Genomic DNA, 26,050 nt, shown 5'->3' on the forward strand with positions numbered 1-26,050 from the left:
AAAACTGCAACCTTGTTGCGAATATAAAATACACCACAGAGCCGGATCCTTCAGGTTTTGAGCGAGTATTTAAATCCCCTTAAAAAGGAAGATCTTAAATATAAAAATGAGTTTTGGGATCCGCTCTAACTTTTAAAAATCATTTTGAAGACTCGAAAACACTTTAAAGAGTGTTTGGAGTAAAGCTGATTTAATGAAGTAAATCAGTCCCCAGAATATTTAGAAAATGTCTGAATATTATTATTTAAATAATATTCCCATAAAGAATAATCTTTATAAAATAATTGAAGTAGAAGTATTAAAACTTATACTTGAAATGAGTATTAAATAACCAAAGATATACTTATATGAAAGTACTATCTTTATTTGAATAATCGAAAATAAGTTTGATTATTGACACCTTATTCTTTAATAAAATAAAGAATATATCTCAGCAAATAATCGGAGTCATAGATCCTCAAATGAATATTCAAATACAATTCATTAAATAATATAAACTGAGTCATAAGCCCTCGAATGAATATTCAAATAATATTCAAATAATAAAATAAAAGGAGTCATAAGTCCTCGAATGAATATTCAAAATAATATTCATTTAATATAAAGGAGTCATAAGCCTTCGAATAATATTCGAACTAATATTCAATAATAAAATAAAGTTAAAGTTATCGAATAAACCTTATTCGATTAATAGTTTTGAAAACTATGACCATATATATATATATATATAAGTATATATATATATTTATATCCATATATACAAAATCTACTCGGGATCCTCGACTCCCGGTTTTAGAAAATATTTTCACCTTTGGGTCCCTATACTAAGGGTATACGCAGATTACCGCTATCCTCTAGCATAGGTATTATCAATTGAATCAACAGATATATATATGGAAAGAATACGAAACAGGCATGCATATATATATACCATAGCAGCATGCTTCAATATATTGCAACATTTGCTAATAACAATCATGCACTATCACAAGATAATGCATATACATATATTTACATCACAACAACAGTATATCGGGTAGCAAACTTACCTGAGCGACTTGGGGTGATAAAAGGCTCGGGACGAGTCTGGTAACCTATAAACAACAAGTAAGTTGGAATTAAACCAAAGTCACTTGTAAATCTATACTTTAACTAACTTAGACTCTAACGCTTGTTTTGCGCTTACTGATTTTCTTAAGTCACTCGAGTACCCTCGGCTCCACCATTTTTAGTAATTTAACCTTTACGAGTTCTAAGGCGATTCCTTTGCGAGTGTCTTACCAACTGCCTAACACACTTACCATAAATGTTTCATACATTAATTAACCCTTTTTGGTCTTTAACCTATGTTATAATGTAAGGCGAGGGGAAAAGTTTTGTTCGCGAAATGCCGTTACTTGAAACGGTCGTTTCTCCTAAACCGTGCATCGGAATCGAACGAACTACATATCAAAACGAAGCTCGTAACATGAGCTATCTAAACATGGCAGTGGTCATAATCTAGCAGGGGGTTCTGGGGTCCTAATGTTATGCACAAAAACAGTCTAAAGAAAATCGGAAGTTACGACGGCTATGTTTACACGATTTCCCACTTTTAAACCATTCAAAAACCATCACAATTCAACCCCAAATCAATCATACAACCAACATCCATCCAAACCACATCATAACAGCCCCAACAAATCCACATTAACCATTTATACTTATTCCCCACATGAACTAAAAGCTTTACTTAGGTTCTTTAACTAATTATCAAGATTTACAACTCCAACAATACCACAAAACCAACTAATCTCTACAAACTCAACCAAACTTCAAACAATCAAGCATCATGCTTCACATATACTATATCAAACATATTCATTCCTAATTACTCAAAACTAAAGCTAGGGTTTGTAGTTTATACCTTCCTTGGATAGTGGAGAATCAAGAGAATGGCTTGGAATCACCCTTAAAGTCCTTATCCAAGCTTAATCTAAACAAAACTTCAAGAACACAAATTTTATTTCTTGAAAAACACTATTCACTATCTTCTTCCATGATTTATAGAAAAAGATTGGCTTGGAATTAGAAGCTTAAACTTATAGGAAGTATGTAACTATCCATGGGGAAGCTTAGATAATTACCTTGCTAAATAGTAAGTGGTGGAGCTTGGATCTTCAATTTTTAAGAAATGGGCCGAGAGCATGAAGAAGAAAATGGGGGGTTTGTGTTTTGTTTGGTGAAAAAAATGAAATGTTTGCTTGGTTGGTTGATTTTTGTGTTGTTTTTGGTTAATGACTTAATTAACCTTGATTTTGTGTGGTTATAATTCAACCACACTTCCTTCCCTTCTATGTCATGCTTGTGTCATGCTATGATATCATCTTTCCCCCCCTTGTCCTCTTCTCATTGGTTGGGTGACATCATCCTCTCTAATCCCTTTGATTAACTTCCTAATTGTTTGCCTAATGACCGCTGATCTGTTATACGGTTCGCTTAACTTTCGTTTTCGTTTATCGTTTGAAGGATCATACCTGGGATCTTATTACTTAGGTTCCCTTAACCTTTCTCAATACATTATATTCCTTTTTATGATCCTCTATTATAATCCTTTAATTTAAATCTTTTTATCCTGTTACCTTATACTCAATTCTCTCCGTATCCAGTGGATTTCCGGGAAAAATCCAAGTGTTCGGAATTGGATTCTGACGATCTTTACATACACTTATATCCCATATAAAGTACTAATAAAATCTCAGAATATCCATATCAGAACCCCTACATAGTGTGGCATGAAAAGTTTTCTCATTCAGCAAAAACACTATTCATAAGGGTTTCAAAAATTTCCCAAAAATTGGGGTTATTACAAGATCACTGTTTTTATCATTATTATTACTGCACTTCTTATCAGAACTGTCATAAAATAATAAAATTGCGAGATACATTCTCCCCATTATAGAATTGTGCAAGGCACAATGTTGTGTATGATTGTGACCTAACGTTGAATTTCCCAATAATAATTTTTTTTTATCAGTGTCATGCCGCCAAGAAAGATTGGAACTAGGGCGAACCCTGGATCTGAGGACCAGGGAAGCCATAACCAGGATGATAGGAACCAGGAACACAGTAAAGAGGAAGACGAGGATTATGTAGAACAGGATGACTCCCTGTATGAAGAGGAAGAGGAAACATATGATGTTGAGGGATTTGAGATAGAGGCTGAAGAAGGAGAAACTGAGGTTGAGCAACCAGTACCAAACCCAGGCATGAATCCCATGGGCCAGTTCATGCAACTACTAAGGCAGAACTTGGAACGTCAACCCAACCCACCACCTCAAGGAAATAACAATGTTGTGGCAAACTCTTTCAGGGCTTTTAAGTCCCTTAAGCCCCCTGAGTTCCACGGATCAGCCGACCCAGTTGAGGCAAGGGCATGGTTAAAGGAAATGGAGAAATCCTTTGAGATTTTGAGTACCGATGAGGCACTGAAGACTGTATTTGCTACCTACCTTCTGAAAGGAGAGGCCAACTACTGGTGGGAGGCCAAGAAAAACATGGAGACAGATGCTATCATAACCTGGGAGAGGTTCAGTCAGTTGTTTCTGGGGAAGTATTTCCCGAGGTTTATGGAAAACCAGATGGAGCTCAAGTTCTTGGAGCTAAAGCAGAATAACTTATCTGTAGCAGAGTACGAAGCGAAATTTACTGAGTTATCAAGGTTTGTGCCGAGTTTGTGAGCACCGAGGAAAAGAAAGCTAGGAGGTTTCAACAGGGATTGAAACCGTGGATTCAGAATAGGGTGGCAATCCTTGAGCTTACGGATTATGCCACTCTGGTGCAAAAGGCAACAATTGTAGAAGCCGGAAGTGAACAGATGCAGAAGGAAAGAGAAAAGAAGGGAATAAAGAGGAAAAGTATGAGCATGGGTGGGGGTTCAGCAGGAAGGAGCTTCCCAACTGGATTTAATCGAGGAGTAGTGTCCCTACCGGGAAAGAACACTGGGTTTAAGCGGCCAATGAGCGTGAATGTGAGCCAGAGTGGCCAGAAGTCAAGAATGTCCTATTCCAACCAGTCTCGACCCCCATTGCTAGCCTGTAACACTTGTGGAAGAATGCATTCTGGGGAATGTAAGGGAAAGCCAGTAACCTGCTTTAAGTGTGGGCAAGTGGGCCACTATTCTCACAAATGCCCTTCGTCAGCCCCTGCCATCATTCCAACCACCACTTGTCATCAGTGTGGATGCCCGGGTCATTGGAAGAGGGAATGCCCAATGAACAAACCAGCAGCTTCAGGAGCCAGCAGGGCTGCCTCCAATAAGCCACCTACTGCGAGGACTTTCAACATGACAGTCCAGGATGCTATGAAAGATTCAGATGTGATAGCAGGTACCCTTTCTCTAAATTCAGTCAGTGCAAATGTTTTATTTGATTCAGGAGCAACTAAATCTTTTATATCAAGGGACTTTGCGCGTAAATTAAGACTTAAAGTTGAACCCTTGATAGAGCCCTTACAAGTAGAAATAGCCAACCATGAAGTTATTCTTGTTAATCTGATTCACCACGCCTGTGAGTTAGGCATAGGGGGCAATCTTTCAGTGTTGATCTGATTCCTTTTAAGTTAGGGGAATTTGATATAATTTTGGGAATGGACTGGCTATCTAGCAATGATGCTCAGATAGACTGTAAGGGGAAGAAAGTTAAGTTGAATATTCCAGGAAAGAAAGAAGTCATATTTAGGGGAAAGAGGCAGACGCAGAAATTTTTGACCATGGCCCAGGCCAGAAGGATGCTACGAAAAGGAAACGAGGCTTACCTAGCCTATGTGGTAGACACGCAAAAGGAGGTGCCCAACTTACAAGATATTCCAGTAGTCAACGAATTTGAAGATGTATTCCCACAAAACCTTCCGGGATTACCACCCGATAGAGTGATTGAATTTGCGATTGAGTTGGCCCGAGGGACGACGCCAGTTTCAAAAGCACCTTACCGGTTAGCCCCGTTAGAAATGAAGGAATTAGCTATCCAATTGCAGGAACTTTTGGATAAGGGTATGATAAGACCCAGTGTGTCTCCATGGGGAGCACCAGTTTTATTTGTTAAGAAGAAAGATGGGAGCATGAGGCTGTGCATCGACTATCGAGAGTTGAACAAGCTAACCATAAAGAACAGGTACCCGTTACCTAGAATAGACGATCTGTTCGACCAACTAAAGGATGCTGTTTATTTTTCCAAGACTGACCTGAGAACTGGATATCACCAACTAAAGATTAAACCCGAAGATATCCCCAAGACAGCGTTCCATACCAGGTATGGGCATTATGAGTTCTTGGTAATGTCCTTTGGATTAACCAACGCCCCAACGGCTTTCATGGATTTAATGAATAGAGTATTTAAGAAGTACTTGGACAAGTGTGTGATAGTTTTTATCGATGATATCTTAATCTACTCAAGGACTGAGGCAGAACATGCAGAGCATTTGAGGATAGCTCTAGGAATACTCAGAGAGGAACATTTATATGCCAAATTCTCGAAGTGTGAATTCTGGCGGAATGAAGTACAGTTTTTAGGACATGTGATCAATAAAGAAGGAGTATTGGTCGACCCCTCCAAGATAGAGGCGGTCTCAAATTGGGAAAGGTCAACCACACCCACAGAGGTAAGGAGTTTCATAGGATTGGCCGGCTACTATCGTAGATTTGTATAGGACTTTGCGAAGATCACAGCCCCTTTGACACGACTTACTCATAAGACAGAGAAGTTTGAATGGACAGAGAAATGCGAGAACAGTTTTCAGGAATTAAAGAAAAGGTTGGTAACGGCCCCGGTGTTGGCATTGCCAGACGGAAAAGGAGATTTTGTGATATATAGTGACGCGTCGCACAAAGGATTAGGGTGTGTGCTTATGCAGCACGGTAAAGTGATTGCGTATGCATCGAGACAACTGAAGGAATACGAGATTAGATATCCTACCCATGATCATGAGCTAGCGGCAATAGTTTTTGCCTTAAAAATTTGGAGGCACTACTTGTATGGAGAGAAGTGGAGATTTTCACAGACTATAAGAGCCTCAAATACATATTTATGCAGAAAGAGCTCAACATGCGCCAGAGGAGATGGTTAGAGCTAATCAAGGACTATGATTGTGAGATTCTCTATCATCCGGGGAAAGCCAATGTGGTGGCTGATGCCCTTAGTAGAAAGGAAAGACTCAGAATGATAACGACTTCGAAAGAATTGATAAGGGATTTTGAGAGAATGGAAATAGAAGTAAAGGTAACCGGAACCAGAACCGGAACCGGAACTGAAAAGCTTTTTGAGATCTCAATGCAGCCAGAGTTATTGGAAAAGATCAGATTGTGCCAAGAGAAAATAATGAATGAAGGCAGAGAGTCAATGACTGGAGAGGAGATCCATACCGAGAAAGATGATAAAGGGATAATGAGGTACTCCTACCGGATTTGGGTTCCGAACGTTCAAGAGCTTAAAGATGAGATTTTGGATGAAAGCCATAGTTCAAGGTATTCCATTCACCCAGGAAGCACCAAGATGTATAGGGATTTGAAGGAGTATTACTGGTGGCCCAAAATGAAGAGGGATGTAGCAGAATGGGTGAGCAAATGTTTGACTTGCCAAAGAGTAAAGGCAGAGCACCAGAGACCCAGTGGACTTTTACGACCCCTGGAGATTCCCGAATGGAAATGGGAACATATAGCGATGGATTTTGTTGTAGGCTTGCCAAGGACGAAAGCCAATCATGACGCCATATGGGTAATTATAGACCGACTGACAAAGTCAGCTCATTTCATTCCTATCAATGGGAGATACACAGTCGATAGACTGGTGGACATTTACCTTAAGGAAATAGTGACGCGACATGGAGTCCCAGCGTCCATTGTCTCAGACCGAGACCCCAGATTCAACTCCAGATTTTGGAGGAGCTTTCAAGAATGTGCGGGGACCAAGTTAAATATGAGTACCGCGTACCATCCTCAGACGGATGGGCAGAGTGAAAGGACCATCCAAACACTAGAGGATATGTTGAGAGTCTGTGCAATAGACTTTAAAGGAAGTTGGGATGATCACTTGTCATTGATCGAGTTTTCTTATAATAATAGCTTTCATGCTAGCATCGGAATGCCGCCTTATGAGGCCCTGTACGGAAGAAGGTGTCGATCTCCCTTATACTGGGATGAAGTAGGGGAGCGGAAGATGCTCGGACCCGAAATGGTCCAAAGGACCAAAGACATAGTGGATCTTATCAGAGGGCGGCTTGTAGCAGCCCAAGACAGACAGAAGAAATATGCAGACCTAGCCCGAAAGGACAAGGAGTATGAAGTAGGGGACTTAGTACTACTAAAAGTATCCCCTTGGAAGGGGTTAATGAGATTCGGAAAGAAAAGAAAACTAAGCCCAAGATACATTGGACCTTTTGAGATACTAAGACGGATTGGGAAGTTGGCTTACGAGCTAGCCTTACCCCCGAACCTACAACAAGTTCATAATGTGTTCCATGTGTCAATGCTAAGGAAGTATCATCGGGATGCCAGACACATAGTGGAGTACGAGCATGTGGATATACAACCAGATCTGACTTACGTGGAGAAACCAGTAAAGATTATGGATAAGAAGGAGCAGGTGCTTCGGAACAAAGTGATCAAGCTAGTCAGAGTGCTATGGCAGAATCATAATGTGGAAGAATCAACTTGGGAACTAGAGAGCGCAATGCTAGAAAAGTACCCCCAATTGTTTCCTATTTGATTCCGGGACGGAATCCTTTTAAGGAGGGGAGACTGTAATAACCCCAAAATTTTGAACTCTTTATAACACTTATGAATAGTGTTTTTGCTGATATTGCTGAATAAGAAAATTGTTCATGCCACACTATGTAGGGGTTCTGTTATGGATATTCTGAGATTTTATTGGTACTCTATAGGGTATATAAGTGTATGTAAAGATCGTCAGAATCCAATTCCGAACACTTTGATTTTTCCCGGAAATCCACTAGATACGGAAAGAATTGAGTATAAGGTAACAGGATAAAAAAGATTTAAATTAAAGGATTATAAGAGAGGATCATAAAAGGAATATAATATATTGAGAAAGGTTAAGGGAACCTAAGTAATAAGATCCCGGGTATGATCCTTCAAACGATAAACGAAAACGAATGTTAAGCGAACCGTATAACAGATCAGCGGTCATTAGGCAAACAATTAGGAAGTTAATCAAGGACGTTAGGGATGATGAGGTCATCCAACCAATAAGGAGAGGACAAGTAAGAGATGATGACACAATAAGGTGATGTAAGCATGACATAGGGAGGGAGGAGATGTGGTTGGTTTATAACCACACAAAGACAAGGTTAATAAGGTAATTAACCAAAACAAAAAACAAAACTACATCCACCAAGCCAAAACAAATTATTTTCATCAAAACAAAAATTGTATTTCTCTTCACCAAGAACAACTGCTCTCGGCTTTTTCCATTTTCAAAGAGAAGATTTTTCAAAATCCAAGTTCCAAGCTTCCTAAATTGGTAAGATAATTCTCTAGTACTCCTTATGCATAGTTATGGCTATTTTATGAGTTTAAGCCTCCAATTCATTCTTAATCTTCTCCAAGAAATCAATGAAGAAGACAATGAATAGTGATTTCAAGGTTTTTAACTTGATTTTTCTTGTTTTTCCTTTAAGATCCAAGCATCTCTAAGACATCTTAAGGCTTCTTAAGGCTTCCTAGCTACTCACATCACTTCAAGGAAGGTATATCATCTCCAAACCCTAGATTTACTTTGTATATTAGGATGATTTTGATAGTTATGGTAAAGAGTAGCTTGAAGCTTGTTTGTTTAGAGTTTGGGTTGGAATGGTGGTGAATTGAATGTTGAAATCTTATGGTTTGGTTAAAGGATTTAAGTATAGTTTAAATTCAAGTTTAAGAATAAGTATAATTGTTAATATTGAGTTGATTGGGGCTGTTGTAGTGTGATATGGAGGGACTTTGATTGTATGAATGGATTGGGGTTGTTTGGTGATTGTATTGGAATGGTATAAAATTGGGAAATCGCATAAACATAGCCGTCGTAATGTCCGATTTACTTTAGACTGCTTTTGTTCATAACATTAGGACCCGAGAACTCTCTGCTAGGTTTTGACCGTTGCCATGTTTAGATAGTTCATGTTACGAGCTTCGTTTTGATATGTGGTTCGTTTGATTCCGATGTACGGTTTAGGAGAAACGGCCGTTTTAAGTAACGACGTTTCGCGAACGAAATATTACCCCTCGCCTTACTTTGAAACATAGGTTAAAGACCTAAAAAGGGTTAATTAGTGTATGAAACAATTATGTTAAGTGTGTTAGGCAGTTAGTAAGACACTCACGAAAGAATCGCCTTAAAAGGGTAAATTATTAAAAATGGTGGAGCCGAGGGTACTCGAGTGACTTAAGAGAATCAGTAAGCGCAAAGCGAGCGTTAGAGTATAATTTGGTTAAAGTATAGATTTACAAGTGACTTTGGTTTAATTCCAACTCACATGTTGTTTATAGGTTACCAGACTCGTCCCAAGCCATTAATCACCCTCAGTCGCTCAGGCAAGTTTTCTACCCGTATAACTGTTGTTGTGATGTACATGTGTTTATGCATGATCTTGCGATAAATGCATATTTGTTATTAGCAAATTCTTGCGATATATTGTAGCATGTGATATGGTATATATGCATGCCTGTTTCGTATTCTTGATACATACATCTATTGATTCAGTTAATTATACCTATGCTAGAGATAAGCGGTAATTTGCATATACCCTTAGTATAGGGGACCCAAATGTGAACTTTTTCTAAAACCGGGAGTCGATGCTCCCGAGTATATATATATATATATATATATATATATTTATATATATATATATATGAATAGTTATAAAACTATGAATCAAATAAGGTTTATTCGATAAATTTATTTTATTAATGAATATTATTTTGAATATTCATTCGAGGACATATGACTCCGCTTATTTTATTTATTGAATATTATTTTGAATATTCATTCGAGGGCTTATGACTCCGTTTATTTTATTAATGAATATTATTTTGAATATTCATTTGAGGGCTTATGACTCCGATTTATTTACTAATTAATATTCTTTATTTTATTAAAGAATAATGTGTTGGTAATCAAACTTACTTTTGATTATTCAAATAAAGATATTACTTTCGTATAAGTATATCTTTGTTTATTTAATAGTCATTTCAAGTATAAGTTTTACAACATCTACTTCAATTATTTTTATAAAGATTATTCTTTATGGGAATATTATTTAAATAATAATATTCAGATATTTTCTAATATATTGGGACTGATTTACTTTATTAAATCAGCATTACTCTAAACACTCTTTAAAGTGTTTTCGAGTCTTTAAAATGATTTTTAAAAGTTAGAGCGGATCCCAAAACTCATTTTTATATTTAAGATCCTCCTTTCGAAGGGGATTTAAATACTCGCTCAAAACCTGAGGGATCCGGCTCTGTGATGTGTTTTATATTCGCAACAAGGTTGCTGTCTTGATAAAAGAATTTCGATTACTTACCCAACACTCGGGAAGTAAAATTCTTGGAACAAGTTAATCCATTAACAGGCATCGCCTGAGAAATATTGGTGAGTTTTCCTTTCCAACTAGATACGACTTCTTGGTGGAGCCGTATCAACAAGTTTCTACTTGGGGAAAGGGGGGACGAGCTTTACGTTTCAGAGTCATGGATTTTATCTGAACTAGGAGTGGCGTACGTGGTCGAGTGGCGCCGGCCCAGCCTTATTATATTGGCCCAAAATGGCCTGGAAGTTTCGCTAAGACGGTCCATTCCTTAGGAGTCCAGTGTTCGGTTGACAAGTAAATCCGACAGGTTCTCCTCTACATGTAGAAAATGGTGGGGTTGTACTACTGCGACTGATCATCGTAAGTGGTCTTCCTGGCGCGACAAACTCCCGTAATGAGTTCATCATCCAGTTGGATAATTCTGCAACACTACCCGTAGCATTTCGATCGAAAGGCTACGAATGGGTGGTTGCCGAAGCATTGACAGGGTCAAACAGTTTTATTGGTGTTTCCATTGAATGAAGTATCTCGTAACTTCATTTCTTTTAAAAATATTTCAAAGATTGAATATATTCAAGTTTTAATTTATGTTCTCATCTATGGGATGACCTCTTAAATCTTATTATACTTTGAGCAGTAGTAGTTCAAGTAGATTTCTAAAAATGGTATAAGTATAGTGAAGTAATTGGTAACTTCATCTTCTTTTAAACTTATATCCAGTATGTAATTACCTTACACATGATAAAGGATTCTAGTAAGTATCCCTTCAGATACTTGTATTATTGTTAACACTATATATTATCTTGCGAGCTGTAATGCTCACTCTTGCTTCATTTCTTCTTCACACAACAACAGTTAGGAAAGATGGCCAGGCTCAAGCAGACCCAACGCAAGAGCGTGGGAAGCACCCCGCGCCTTTCCGTTGAGATCGTAGCTGCTATAGCTGTAGAGGTAGATCTACCTGTAGATCAGACATTCTACTTTTGGGAACCAAATATTGTATAATTATAACTTGTGGCAGATAATGGCAATTAACTATAAATTTATCAAGTAATCATTTTGGGTTGTAATAACTTTTAAACTGTGGATTCAAAGACTTGTACTTATTTCAATTTCATCTCTGAGACTATAACGAGTTGTGGTGTGTGTTAGTGTGGGGTCACAGCATAAGGATAATTATTATTAATTAAGTGAAGTGGTATTGTGGAAAGAAAGACCGGGACGGCCCGGATCCCTGACCCCGGATCTGGGGGTGTTACACATTCCAAGTTCATTTACCAATCTTGTAAAAGTGGCTTCACACAGTGGTTTTGTGAAGATATCTGCTAGTTATTTATCTGTTGGAACAAAGTGCAATTCCACTTTACCTTCATCCACATGTTCCTTTATGAAGTGGTACCTGATGCTGATGTGCTTTGTCATAGAGTGTTGAACTGGATTACCTGTCATAGCAATAGCACTTTGATTATCACAGTAAATAGGGATTTTGAAATATGTTAACCCATAATCCAGTAACTGATTCTTCATCCAAAGAATCTGTGCACAACAACTTCCTGCAGCAATATACTCTGCTTCTGCAGTTGATGTGGAAATTGACTTTTGTTTCTTGTTGAACCAAGAAACCAATCTGCCTCCAAGAAATTGGTAGCTTCCACTTGTGCTTTTCCTGTCAATTTTGCAACCTGCAAAATCTGTATCTGAGTAACCTATTAGTTTAAAATCTGATTCTCTAGGATACCACAATCCCAGATCAGCTGTTCTTTTAAGATACTTAAAAATTCTTTTCACAGCTGTTAAGTGAGGTTCTCTTGGATCTGCTTGAAATCTTGCACAAAGACAGGTAGCATACATGATATCAGGTCTACTAGCAGTTAGATAGAGTAGAGAGCCAATCATACCTCTGTAATCAGTAATATCTACTGATTTACCAGTATCCTTATCCAGTTTTGTTGCAGTGGCCATGGGAGTGGATGCACTTGAACAATCTTGCATTCCGAATTTCTTTAGCAAGTTTCTGGTGTACTTAGTTTGACAAATAAAAGTGCCTTCTTCATTCTGCTTGACTTGAAGGCCCAGAAAATAGCTAAGTTCCCCCATCATACTCATCTGATATCTTGACTGCATCAGTTTGGCAAACTTCTTGCAAAGTCTGTCATTTGTAAACCCAAAAATGATATCATCACCATAAATCTGGACGAGAAGTAAGTCCTTTCCATGGTTGAGGTAGAACAGTGTTTTGTCTATTGTTCCTCTGTTGAATCCACTTTCCAGAAGAAACTGAGCTAAAGTCTCATACCATGCTCTAGGAGCTTGCTTAAGTCCATAAAGTGCTTTATCAAGCCTGTAGACATAATCTGGATGTTTGGAATCTACAAAGCCTGGAGGTTGTTCAACATATACTTCCTCCTCCAATTCTCCATTGAGAAAAGCACTTTTCACATCCATTTGAAAGACAGTAAACTTTTTGTGAGCAACATAAGCCAAAAATATCCTTATGGCTTCTAACCTAGCAACTAGTGCAAATGTTTCATCATAGCCAATTCCCTCCTGTTGAGAATATCCTTTTGCAACCAGCCTTGCCTTATTCCTTGTAATTATGCCATCACTGTCAGTTTTGTTTCTGAATACCCACTTTGTACCAACAACAGATCTATTCTTTGGTCTTGGCACTAGGGTCCAGACTTTGTTTCTTTCAAATTCATTTAACTCTTCCTGCATTGCTTGCACCCAATCAGCATCTTGAAGAGCTTCTTCCACTTTCTTTGGCTCAGTCTGAGAGAGAAAAGAATTGTAAAGACATTCATTTAAAGTACCTGTTCTAGTTCTGACACCTGCATCAGGATTTCCAATTATCAAATCAGGTGTATGTGACTTTGTCCACTTCCTTGCAGATGGAAGGTTTTCTCTAGAACTGGATGCTCCCCCATGATCCATGCTGTCTTCATTTTCATTTTCTGATGCTCCCCCTGAAACTATGCTCTCTGAGTTGGATTCTTCAGAATTTAGATTTTCAGCACTATCAGAACTTGGCTTATCAGAACTTGCCGAATCAGAACTTGAAGAGCTAGATGTATGTTCTGATGTTTCTTGAGATGTGGTAGGATCTTGAGTATGCTCCCCCTGCATTGGTGCATCTTTCTTTGACGTAGTCACCACAGTTTCAATAACATTGGAGTTTAATCCATCAGAGTTTACAGTATCAGGACTTAGACTGTCAGGATTTTCAGTATCAGAATTTGAGTCTTCATTTTCAAATCTCAGCTGATCATGATCAATGAAATCTTCAAGACCAGTAATCTTCTTGTCATCAAAAGAGACATTGATAGATTCCATGACCACTTTTGTTCTCAAATTATAGACTCTGAAGGCTTTTGTGGAAAGTGGATATCCAACAAAGATTCCTTCATCAGCTTTTAGATCAAACTTGGATAGCTGTTCAGGATGAGTCTTGAGAACAAAACACTTGCATCCAAATACATGAAAGTACTTCAGATTTGGCTTCTTTTTCTTCACCATCTCATATGGTGTTTTTCCATGCTTGTTAATAAGTGTTGCATTTTGAGTAAAACAAGCAGTCTGCACAGCTTCAGCCCAGAAATAAGTTGGAAGCTTTGCTTCTTCAAGCATAGTTCGTGCAGCTTCAATGAGAGTTCTATTCTTTCTTTCAACAACTCCATTTTGCTGTGGAGTTCCAGGAGCAGAAAATTCCTGCTTTATTCCATGGCTTTTGCAGAACTCTTCCATTATCAAATTCTTGAACTCAGTGCCATTATCACTCCTTAAGATTTTCACAGAATCTTTGACCAATTTATCCAGATGTTTGACATGATCAATCAAGATAGATGCAGTTTCACTTTTTGTGTGCAAGAAATACACCCATGTGTATCTGGTGAACTCATCCACTATGACCAATGCATATTTTTTCTTTGCAATAGACATGACATTTACTGGACCAAATAGATCAACATGTAGTAGATGATAAGGCTCAAGAATTGATGATTCAATCTTGCTCTTGAAGGAAGATTTTCTTTGTTTGGCATTTTGACATGAATCACAAAGACCATCAGGAGCAAATACTGACTTTGGCAATCCTCTCACAAGATCTTTCTTGATCAGTTCATTTATATTGTTGAAATTTAAATGAGAGAGTTTCTTGTGCCAATTCCAGCTTTCTTCAATTGATGCTCTACTCATCAGACAAATTGCAGAACCATCAGTACTTGTTGAAAGCTTAGCTTCATAAATGTTACCACACCTGTATCCTTTCAGAACAACTTTGCCTTTAGATTTACTCACAATTTCACAGTGTTCTTCAAAGAAATCAACATGATAACCTCTGTCACAGATTTGACTTATACTTAGCAGATTGTGTTTAAGTCCTGAGACCAGAGCTACATCTTTAATTATGACATTCCCAAGATTGATATTGCCATATCCCAATGTTTTTTCAATGTTGCCATCTCCATAGGAAACACTTGGGCCAGCTTTCTCCACAAAGTCTGATAGCAGGGCCTTATTTCCAGTCATATGTCCTGAACATCCACTGTCCAGAACTAGAATATTTTTCCTGTTGCCCTGCAATCACAAAGACCACTAATTATTAGTTTTAAGGACCCAGACTTGCTTGGATCCTTTGGTCTTATTAAGTTTGTTAACATTTGCAGCGGATTTAGCATTAGAGTTTATGTTAACATTTTTCTTGTCAGAACTTACATTATCAGACTTTGAATCAGAATTTACACTAGAAGGAACAATGGAAACTTTCTTCAAAGAAGGTTTTATTTGATAATAATCATAGTACAAACTATGATATTCCTTACAAGTATAAATGGAATGCCATAAACTACCACAATGAAAATAAGGATTTTGTGGTTTGTATCTAACAGACTGACTCTTAACTCCTGATTTTGAAGGTAAGGAGTTAATATTCTTATTCTTTCTGCAAAAAGAAGCCAGATGATTAGAACTTCCACAGTTATGACATGTTTTCCTAGGAGCATCAGGAACAGGTTTATAATCATTGCTTTTATTCACACCTTCCTTTCCATTCCTATTTTTCCTAGGTGATTTTACCTTGTTTGCATTCTTAACATCTTTCAGCTTATGCTTAAGCTGCTTCTTTGTCATTAAGCCTATGTTTACTTCAGCTGTCTTTTCCTGTTTTAGTTTGTCAGAAGTTAATTCCTCTTTAACTTCTGTTTTCTCATTTTCAGACTTTACAGTTACAAACTTAACAGGTTTTAACTTTGGCTTTTACTTAACAACAGGCTTAATTTCTTCAGTTCCTTTATCATTCTTAACCTCTCCATAACCTAAGCCCTCTTTCCAGTTTCCACTACTTAGCAAATTTTGAGTTGTTTTTCCAGAATTAGTCCAAGTCCTGATAATCTCTCTTTCCTTTTCTAACTCAGTTTTTAGAGATTCATTCATTTTTAGCACTTCTTCCCTAAAATAGAAAGCATCATCTCTATCCTTCTGAGTTTGATGAAACATGACTAACTCTTTTTCTAAGAAATCATTTCTTTTCTTAAAAGCAAGATTTTCAGAAGTTAATCTTTACATGTTAAAGTTTGATCTCTATAACTAACAAACATGGTTTTAAGATATCTTCTCAACTCATTAATATCATCAGTATGAAAAGCATAAGTAGTCTGAGGTACCTTTGTTTCAGCAGCTTCAGAACTGCTCTCAGCACTTTCTTTATCAGCATTTGCCATCAATGCATAGTTCTCCTCACTTTCAGAGTCTGAGGTGTCTGTCCAGCTTTTCTGCTTTGTGACAAGAGCCTTGCCTTTGTCACCCTTTACCTTCTTGCAATCAGGAGATATGTGGCCTTTCTCACCACAGTTATAGCATTTAACATTGGTATAATCTCCTCTGTCAGACTTTCCTCCTCTGCCTTCAGATCTTCTAAAATTCTTCTTATCAGAACTTATGCCTTTCCTGGAAAACTTCTTTCCCTTCCTGAACTTCATGTATGCAATCTTTGTGATTCTTTTCACCATAAGAGCACACAGCTTCATCATCTCCTCATCAGCATCAGTCTCAGGTAAGCTTTCAGAATCTGAGTCATCATCACTTTCAGAACTTGATGACTCAGTATCAGACTTTATGAAAAGAGCTTTACCCTTGTCTTTCCTTGAGGAAGCTGCTTTGGGGGATTCTTCTTCAGCCTTAAGAGCAACTGTCCTTGACTTTCCTCCTTTCCTCTTGCTTCTTTGTTCCATCTCAAGTTCATGAGTCTTGAGCATTCCATAGATTTCATCAAGATTGTAGTTGTCTCTTATTGTTGTTGCCTTCAAATCCCAGCATTCAGGAAGAGCTAACAGGAATTTAAGGTTTGAATCTTCAAGATCATACTCTTTATCAACCAATGACAAATCATTCAAAAGTTTGACAAATCTATCATATAGATCATTCAATGACTCATTAGTCTTTGAGTCAAAGTGTTCATACTCTTGAGTGAGTATTGTCTTCCTGTTCTTCTTAATTGTGTCAGTTCCCTGACATCTTGTTTCCAGAGCATCCCATATCTCCTTAGCAGTCTTGCAGTTGATTACCCTGTTTGACATTACATTATCAATGGTACTATGCAGTAAGTGTCATACCTTAGCATCCTTAGCAATTGATGCTATATCTTCAGCATTATAATCACTCTTTTCCTTTGGTACAGTCTTTGCTGCTTCACCTGCAACTGCAACAGCAAGCTTGGTTAGTTTGTGAGGCCCTTCCTTGATTCTATCAAGGTATTCTGGATCTGTTGCTTCCAGGAACATGGTCATTCTCACCTTCCATATGGGATATTCAGATGGTCTCAGTATGGGAACTCTAATGGTCTCATACCGACTCTGAATTTGTGTCTTTGGTGGTTCCTCAGTTTTGGTAGGCTTAGTTGGAGTTTCTGTGTCAGACATGATTGTGTTTGGATCTTTAACTGTATGTGTGTTAACAGATAGGCTCTGATACCACTTGTTAGGTTACACACACTGTAGAGGGGGTGAATATGGTGTATAATACAATCAAATCGAACTTTAATATCTTAAGTAACAGAAAACAAACTTTATTGAAACAATAAACTCTGTTACAGTATGGAACTGTTACCTCTCAGTGATGAACAAATATCACGAGAGCTGCTAGGGTTACAATGAATAATCTTCTCGAATATGATAACCACTTATAGTGTAAACCCTATGTCTGTGTTTATATACTACACAGTTACAAGATAATCACTAATTGATATGGAATATAATTCTGCTTCCTAAAATATATCAATCAGATATCTTTTCTTCCAAGTATTCCATTCTTCACGGAACTCCTTCTTCATGCATATCTCTTCTTATGTTTATATTGATCTTCTTTCCTTTAATCAACTACTGTCCATATATGATCGTCCTTCAGCACTTAAGTTCTGATATCTAACTTCTGATGATTATCTCCTGATAATATAAGTACTGATATCCTTAAGTCCTGACTTCCAGTATAAGTACTGATCAACGGTTAAGTACTGATTTGTCCTGTTAAGTAAAATCTGAAATCTAAACATAAATTATATTAACCATGACATTATCAAATATATCTAACAGGTATCTCCCGAGGTGAGTGTGTTTAACTGTATGAAAAAAAAATCTACGATTAAACCTTTACAAAATAACAAATAAAAAAATGTCCAACAACTTTCATTAGCGGCAGGTAAGTTCTAGTTCTACTAATCATCTTGTTCAGATGATTAGGGAATAAACATTAAATATAAATAACCCAAAAACAAAGAGAAGTGTTAAATTCAGCCATGTGCATTAGGTAAGTACTAAGTCTATATTTACTAGCATGGATGCCCGCTTCGCGTGGCGTTGGTTTTTTAATAAATTAAGAGGAAAATCAACTGATTACAGAGAATGGTTCTCCAAAATTAGGATTTTAGAGGCGTATTGGTCTTTTTTATGAGGGCGCAATGGAAATGGAAGAAAGTTAATTGAATGAAATAACATAATTGTGAAACACCGTTTTAAAAAATGAGGTTGCCCCCGAATTTTGTATTTCTTTGTTTTGTTACTGGATAACGCCCTCTACTTTGTTATTGTTGTTTGTGATTGGAAGTTGATATGGGAATCATTTGAATATTGTTACATGAGCTTGAAGGGTAGTTTGATATAAAAACTGTAAGTTGAAAAGTGATTGATTAATAGTTGTAAAAAGAAAGTGGTATGTTCAGTATATGTGTAATGTGATAAGACATCTTATTTGGTAAACAATTCGAAAGGCATTAGTGCATATAGTTAGAGTGGAAAACTAATTAATTCATTACATAATACTTTAGCTTCCTGACTTTGAAGCTTGGAGGGAAAATTATAAGCATAAGTACATATAGTTAGACATTGTAGTGGATACAAAACTCAAGCAAAATAGATACTGGAAATCATCTGGATTTCATTCTTGTTTTTGTAGTGGACTCATGGATTGGTTTTTAGTTTTGTTGGTGGAGAGCGAAAAGTAAGATTTGACATCATGTCGAGGTGGTAGCTGCTGCTTGATGCCTGTAATTTCCAGTAAATTAAAAAGTTATATTCAGAGATAACTTCTTTGTCAAATTGTAAAATGACAGTTGGGTTGTAACGGCATACCGTGGCCGTCGGTTGCTGCATAGAGGCATTCTCATCAGGGAGGTGCTGGTTTGGATTGATGAAGGTTGTGCAAATATTTGTTGCGAAGTATGGCATGGCCTTATGCACCACATTTAATTCCTTGATGATAATTTTGATGGTGTATTTTTTGTTAACCAATGCTTTCAACTCTGGAGGGAACGACTTATCTTCTCTCATCTGAATATAGGCAATGAAGTTACTGGTTTGTGGAATGATGCAATAAATGATTGGTTAAAGTTTGAGTTGGTACCTGCTTCAGGAGGTGAACAACTCTTTTTCCGAGGATAGCTCTTACCTGCTGGTCATTGAGGATTGAAGAGGCAATAGAAGGTTTGAATGTGTTGTGAATTGTAGACGATATTTTATGTGGCAGATAAGTTTTTAATGTGTAAGATACCTCTTGTCGGGGCACGGCAGGATACAATTGCAATGCAGACAGTACCATTTCTCTTCCTCAAATTATAATTCTTGAAAGCATTGTGTGCAAACCGTGTTGTACCATGTATCGATCTCTTGGACAGCAGTGATAATAAGGTGAGCACAAATGTGTCTCTACAAGTACATTTAACATTATTTTGAATGAAGTAAACACCAGAAGTTGGTTAGTTTTGTAGTACCATTATGTATTCCTTCCCCAGGCTTATAATTCTTGCAACATTCAGAATTTCGACATGGGCATGCTTGTCCATTGCATACATTTCTTGTTCGAAAGCAGGTTGGGTCAATCTAATGAGGTCAGGGCAATATTAAAAGTGCTGCATAGTTTACATGTTTATACATTTTTCAAAAATAAGTTGTTAACTTACTTCTGCCTTAGTTGCATGACACTGTAATGATTGTAGTTGATATAACATTGAGTTCCCTCTACACTTGAAAGATCAACCTGATCTTCAAAGAGAAATGCGCATGTAGACATGACAGTGTTTAGCAAAATGCATCCAAATACTTATATAGTGTATGGCATTATCAATTAACGGAAGAAGTTAGTAATAGAATACCATTCCACAATCCTACTCGACTACTTGCTATAATCAGTATAATAGGTATCTCATGAACTTCTTTCATCTATTTATCAAACATTTCAGCAAATGTATCCCAGAAAGTGACATTGATTGAGGACCTGCGTATTATTTTCGGTATATATGAGGAATAACAATGAAAATAATCTATCAATTTGGATATGAAATGTAGAAGGAAAATTTAACCTTCCATCCGTGAGTATTAGCTTCACTTGTTTCTGAGCATCATTGAATCTATTAACCAAATGTGTGAGTGGCTGATAAAATTTGACAATTCTAATTACATCTGTCGATACAATAATTTACAGTTGTTACTCTCAATTTTAGGTTGACAACTGATAAAGTTTGATTTATTGATTTCACCTGCCAAGTGAGTCATTTGTTTTGTAAGCTCCATAAGCTCGCTATGATCAAACGCATTAGTTTCAATACCACATGTACTTTCCTGAATCTCTTTCAATTGAGTGTCTTTTGAGAAAACCAACCGCACATCATTTGCGAGGCATAAGAACTTGTTATCGCTTTTATATGCCTGAATGACAAACTTCCTAATGATATAGCACTTGCCCACAGTGAACTTATCCTTGAGCACGTCATCTGCATTTCCAGGGATGAATGTGTGCATCCTGCTATTCTGGTAGTTTTGTGAAAAGTGGACATTAAAATCTGGAGTTGAATGTATAAGAATAAAGTTTCATAACATAGTTAACCTTGTCATCTAACAGAATGATGCTGAAACTTTTGAAAATCTCACCCTTTCTTGTTGCTCCTCTCCAAAATCTTATAACTCTTACTTTGATTTTCCAATCAAATTTCCCAACTTTCAGACTACTTAGGTCATCAAACTTTGTTTTTGACATTATGTTCTTCCCAAGTTTTTGTTGGTTGAAAGCTCTCTGTTGTGAATAACTTACCTTATGGTTACAGAAATGTGATATGTGTATCACCTACCCCCAATTGCAATTATGTTTGATTTGATATCAGCATTTACTTCCTCACAAATGTAAATGGTGAAGAAAAGTTTTAATAATTTTCTTTTATGTTCAATTGTATTGTGCTTATAAATGACTTGTTTGCTTTATTGATATTGCAAAAGTCAACAATTATTTTGTCATAATTTTGTTTTTATAGTTTGCATCTGTAGGTGGAGATTTTTCCGAATAGCGTACCGTTGTAAGGTCTTTGTAATGTACACGAATTTCCCTCTAATTAGTGCTACTTCGGCATGACCAATATGGGAAGTACTTCATTCATATCTTATGATAACTAAATGCAGTCAATTACACCATAAGTTGTTAACAAAATAATATGTCACATAGTTTGAGGAGGTACAACTGTAACAATTTGTTGTACGTAGACAAAAGTCCTCATATCACTGAATCTCAAACTTCTCTTCACTTGGCCTTCTTTTTTTGGGAATGTATATTTTTGGTTAGAGAAGACAAATAGGGAAATAATAACATGTAGTCAAATGTAAAAATGAGGTTACATACTCTGTCTGATTTAGGCTCCTTCAGAATTTCACCTTCTTCGTCAAATAGCACTAGTGCGTGGAATTTCCTTGCTCGAACCTTCTTGCGTGTTAATTTTGTCATGTTTAGGGCTTGCATTAATGTATCTTCGTTCACTGATACCTACACACGAGAAGGTAGTCAGACATTAGAATTTTTTTATAGCAATAACGTACTTATGATGCTAATATCTTACATTCATAGATGACATATCATTTGTCTCAACAGTTTAGTTAGAAGACGGAGTGAAGGTCCCACCAGATTCAATTCCATTACTAATTCCAGTAGCTTCGTATACATCTGAGCCTTTTATGACATTTTCCTCTGAAATGAGGACTGTCATTTTATATTTCTTCTTATCAAACATTCTCAAATATGGGGGGAATTGTGGTTCTCCTAGTTCCTACACGTGTAATTGAGTGATTATAGTTATATATCTGCTATAATTTACAAAAGTATTCTAGTACAATGTTGTAGGTGAACCTCTTTGTCCGGACAGTACAAATCTTTAACACTTTTCTGTGCAATTTGAGCAATGACTGCATGGGGTAAAACTATTGTCAAAGATCTAGTGTCATCTGAGCATCTTGTTTCCAACCGAAAACTGTATAAGGAAGAAACTGATTAAGCATCCACAAACTTGTAAATGATCATACTTCTGTAAATAATTTCTTTCTTATATTACCTTCTTCTGGGATGTGGTATGATCTTCTTACAATTTTGACATTTGAATTTGTCAACTATGAAAGGAACCTCAATGAGGCATCTTGTGCATTTTGTTAGGTACCAATTACCATCCTTATTAACCTTGTCAATGATCACTTCACACACAACTTCCCTCTGAACAAGAAAACCATAAATTAGTCTTGCTGTAATTACAATTACAATACCACCAACATAATTATAGTACCTAAACATGTATTTCGGGTAATAGAGTAATAACTTTCACAGTTAATATCTGTTTGATGTCTTTTTCATCAACATTAGACATTTTAGTCATTTGATCGCATCTGAAGAAAGTGCAAATCACCATAAATATTTATGTACATTACATATGTTACTTCCTATTACAAAGAAAATAACCTGTTTATGAGGTCATCCACATTGTAATGATCAGGATTGATAAAAATCCTTGTTGCTGGATAGTTTGTGAGGTGTGCTCTCCCTATGCCAGTAACGTAGATTATTAGTTGGCATTTGGAGTTTGTTAGGTAATAGATAACATTATTACAATGCCATTACCCATACCTTTGTACGAACTAACTCTAGAACAGCTGATAATAACAATTGGATCTTCCTCCCCAAGTTGTTGTAAAGCTTTGTCAATTAAAATCCCAAATTTGTCAAACAAAGTGACAGACACGCAACACATACGTCATGCAAAATTTCTTAAGTAGGTCATTCAGTAACTATTTACATAAACCACTAACAATTGGTTAATTAAGCAAACAAACCTCCCATCTACCAAATCAAATTTTAGCCTTTGTTTTTCCTGACTATTTTTAGTTGAAGTAATCAACGGTCTTCGGTTCTTCAAGTAACCAACCATGTCTAAAATGGAATACATTTTAGTACTAATAGGCATTGTTATAAATTTGAAAATGAGTATAGCTTCCATACCTACTAAGAACCTATTTTTTGTTGCAAGTTTCTCTATTTCAGTCATGTGGAATAAATCAAAAACATATTTTTCAATTACTAATCCTGGCTCAGTTGCTCTTCTTAATTTTGTGTCTTTGGTGAAGAAGAAGTGTTTTTTGTTTCTGATAGGGTGATATGTTTCGTCCCCTAAAAAATCCTTCATTTTAAAGTTGTCAAGTATGTAAATGCCTCCTTCAACCAAAGGGCAGGTCAAATTCGCACAATATTTTGCATTTGCAAAAGCGTGAATTCGATTGTTCTACATATAGTCAATGAGCATCATATTAAAAGGTTTTGTGGAAGTGAGGCATGTAGTTCTACATATTATGATGTGGTACTTACCATATCATCGATGAGAACCATATTAAAACCCCAAAATTCTTATGTTTCTCTGTTCATTCCTTTTCAAAGCGCCTGCACTCTTACTCTACATTTCCAGTCATAACTTGAGCTATCCACATCACTCAAATTGTCGTACTGGTGTAGATCCATTTGTAGGAAACTTATTACTTCAGTAGTAGGTACCTACAGATGTGTTCAATAAATGTGTTCACAGCTCAGTCAAGTAAGAGAAATGAATGCAAACTGTAATTTAAGATTGAAAGATCCATACCTGATATGGTGTGAACTGTAGTCGGAGCTTCACTAAGACCTAACCTAACTTCTTAATGGTATGTATATTTCGACCTTCTTAATGGTAAGTAAACATGTATGTAATTGAATGTTATGATATGACTCAAGTTAGTGCCTAACTATGTACAGCAACAGGACTTGTAATTTGGTTAATGAGTGGTTAAAGATGTGGAACTTTATGGCTTCGTACATGCTCCAACTTGCACTTCACTGATACAGTTACAGGTACATACTTAATTAAAGAATATGCTATCAACTCATGGAAGTACACAACTAGATTCCAAATTATTTTAATACATTTACAAAATTCACTACATTTGTTATAAGTAAAATATATTCAAAGTGTTGATAATATTCTAATTCAGATATAGTAATACGTAAATTTATTTATTTCATAAATTCGGCTGTTGTTTTTATAGTAGTGGACATATTATTTGATCGAAATTAGATTCTATATATAATCCTTTTTCACAATATAAATAATATTTCAAATTTAAATTACGTTGTACAGATTTTGTTCATTTATTTTAAACCAATGGTTAAAGTAATTTATAATCTTTGTACGTTGCTTGATTCATTTCATTACGTGATCCATATATTTTTTACCTCCAAACTCCTAAAATTACATAACAAAAGCGTGTCGTAATCATGTTCAGCAAATTGTCATTTCGAAATTTTATATATTTAAGTTCTTAAAGAACACAATACAAATCTTAAAATTCGAATCTAACTACTGATTGTAGTATTTGTCATCACTACTTTTTGTTGTTAGTACTTTGTCCAGATCAGATGAAAAGTTACCGTAAAATGCGGTGAAACAACTATGATTCTAAAGAGATTGCCTAATATCTTGGCACATAGAACAAATTACAGTTACCAATGACCATTTGATCTGGCGGTATCTCCCAAGGTGAGTGTGTTTAACTGTATGAAAAAAATCTACGATTAAACCTTTACAAAACAACAAATAAAAAAATGTCCAACAACTTTCATTAGCGGCAGATATATTTTAGTTCTACTAATCATCTGGTTCAGATGATTAGGGAATAAACAAGAAATATAAATAACCCAAAAACAAAGAGAGAAGTGTTAAAGTCAGCCATGTGCATTAGGTAAGTACTAAGGGTTCATTTGTTTAGTGTTGAACAACCCTGAATGGACTTAGCTGATAGATTCTGCATGTTTGGCCCTTATTATTTATTATCTGAATGAATCTTAAACAACTGAATCGCTCATGGAAAAAATTCTAACAGAATGATTCAGGAAAAATCTGAATGCTCGTCCAAACCTTTAATTTTAGTTTTTTGAGTTTCCTCTTTCATGTCGTGTTATTATTTTCCTTTTTTGTAAAAGGCTATTCTTTTACATTTATACGATCCTATAAAACTCTTAAAAAATTAGTAAAAACCCAGGACCATAATTAGTACTCGCAAGGCATGCCTATCATGTTTGACAAAGCTTTTTTAAATAAACTAATATCGAGATGAACTAAATTAATTTTAAAATAGTTATATTTATTTTAATTAGAATGCTTTAATAAATAACTAGTCTGTCAAATCATGTTTAAAATAATTGAGTATTTATCCGGCCCAAGTATCCATTTTGGTAGATCAATTTTTTTAAATTTTCGACTTTAATAACATCGTATAGATTTGTTATTCGTCAATTTTAATGCCAAACCTTTTTTTAATAATTTAAGTTTAATAAATTTCCTCATATTATGTAATTATTATTATATCAAAATTATCCAGATATTAAATCAATATATTTACCAAACAATATTATTCATTCAAAATTCAGATTCTTAACTGTCCAGATATTTTAATCATTCATATATTAACTATTCAGATTTGCCATATGACCCCTAAGTCTATATTTATTTTATCCATCTCAATTTCAGTCACTGAATAAGTGGAGTCTGGTCTGGTCAATACAAATATTTGAGTTCTCTGAACAAAAACATAACAGGGTGAGTTAGACTCTGGAGAACTCAACAAACTATTTTCTGGAATAATGTAAAAAACATGGAAAGACTAAA

General features: G+C 36.1%; 1 pseudogene; it reads right to left on the bottom strand.

Moving 5' to 3' along the window:
* Positions 1 to 19,653, bottom strand: part of LOC141695844 (putative 2-oxoglutarate-dependent dioxygenase AOP1) — a 41,775-nt pseudogene extending 22,122 nt beyond the window's left edge.
* Positions 19,654 to 26,050: the final 6,397 nt, after the last annotated feature.

This window comes from Apium graveolens, chromosome 11, assembly GCF_009905375.1.
Source record: "Apium graveolens cultivar Ventura chromosome 11, ASM990537v1, whole genome shotgun sequence".
NCBI classification, from domain to species: Eukaryota; Viridiplantae; Streptophyta; class Magnoliopsida; order Apiales; family Apiaceae; genus Apium; species Apium graveolens.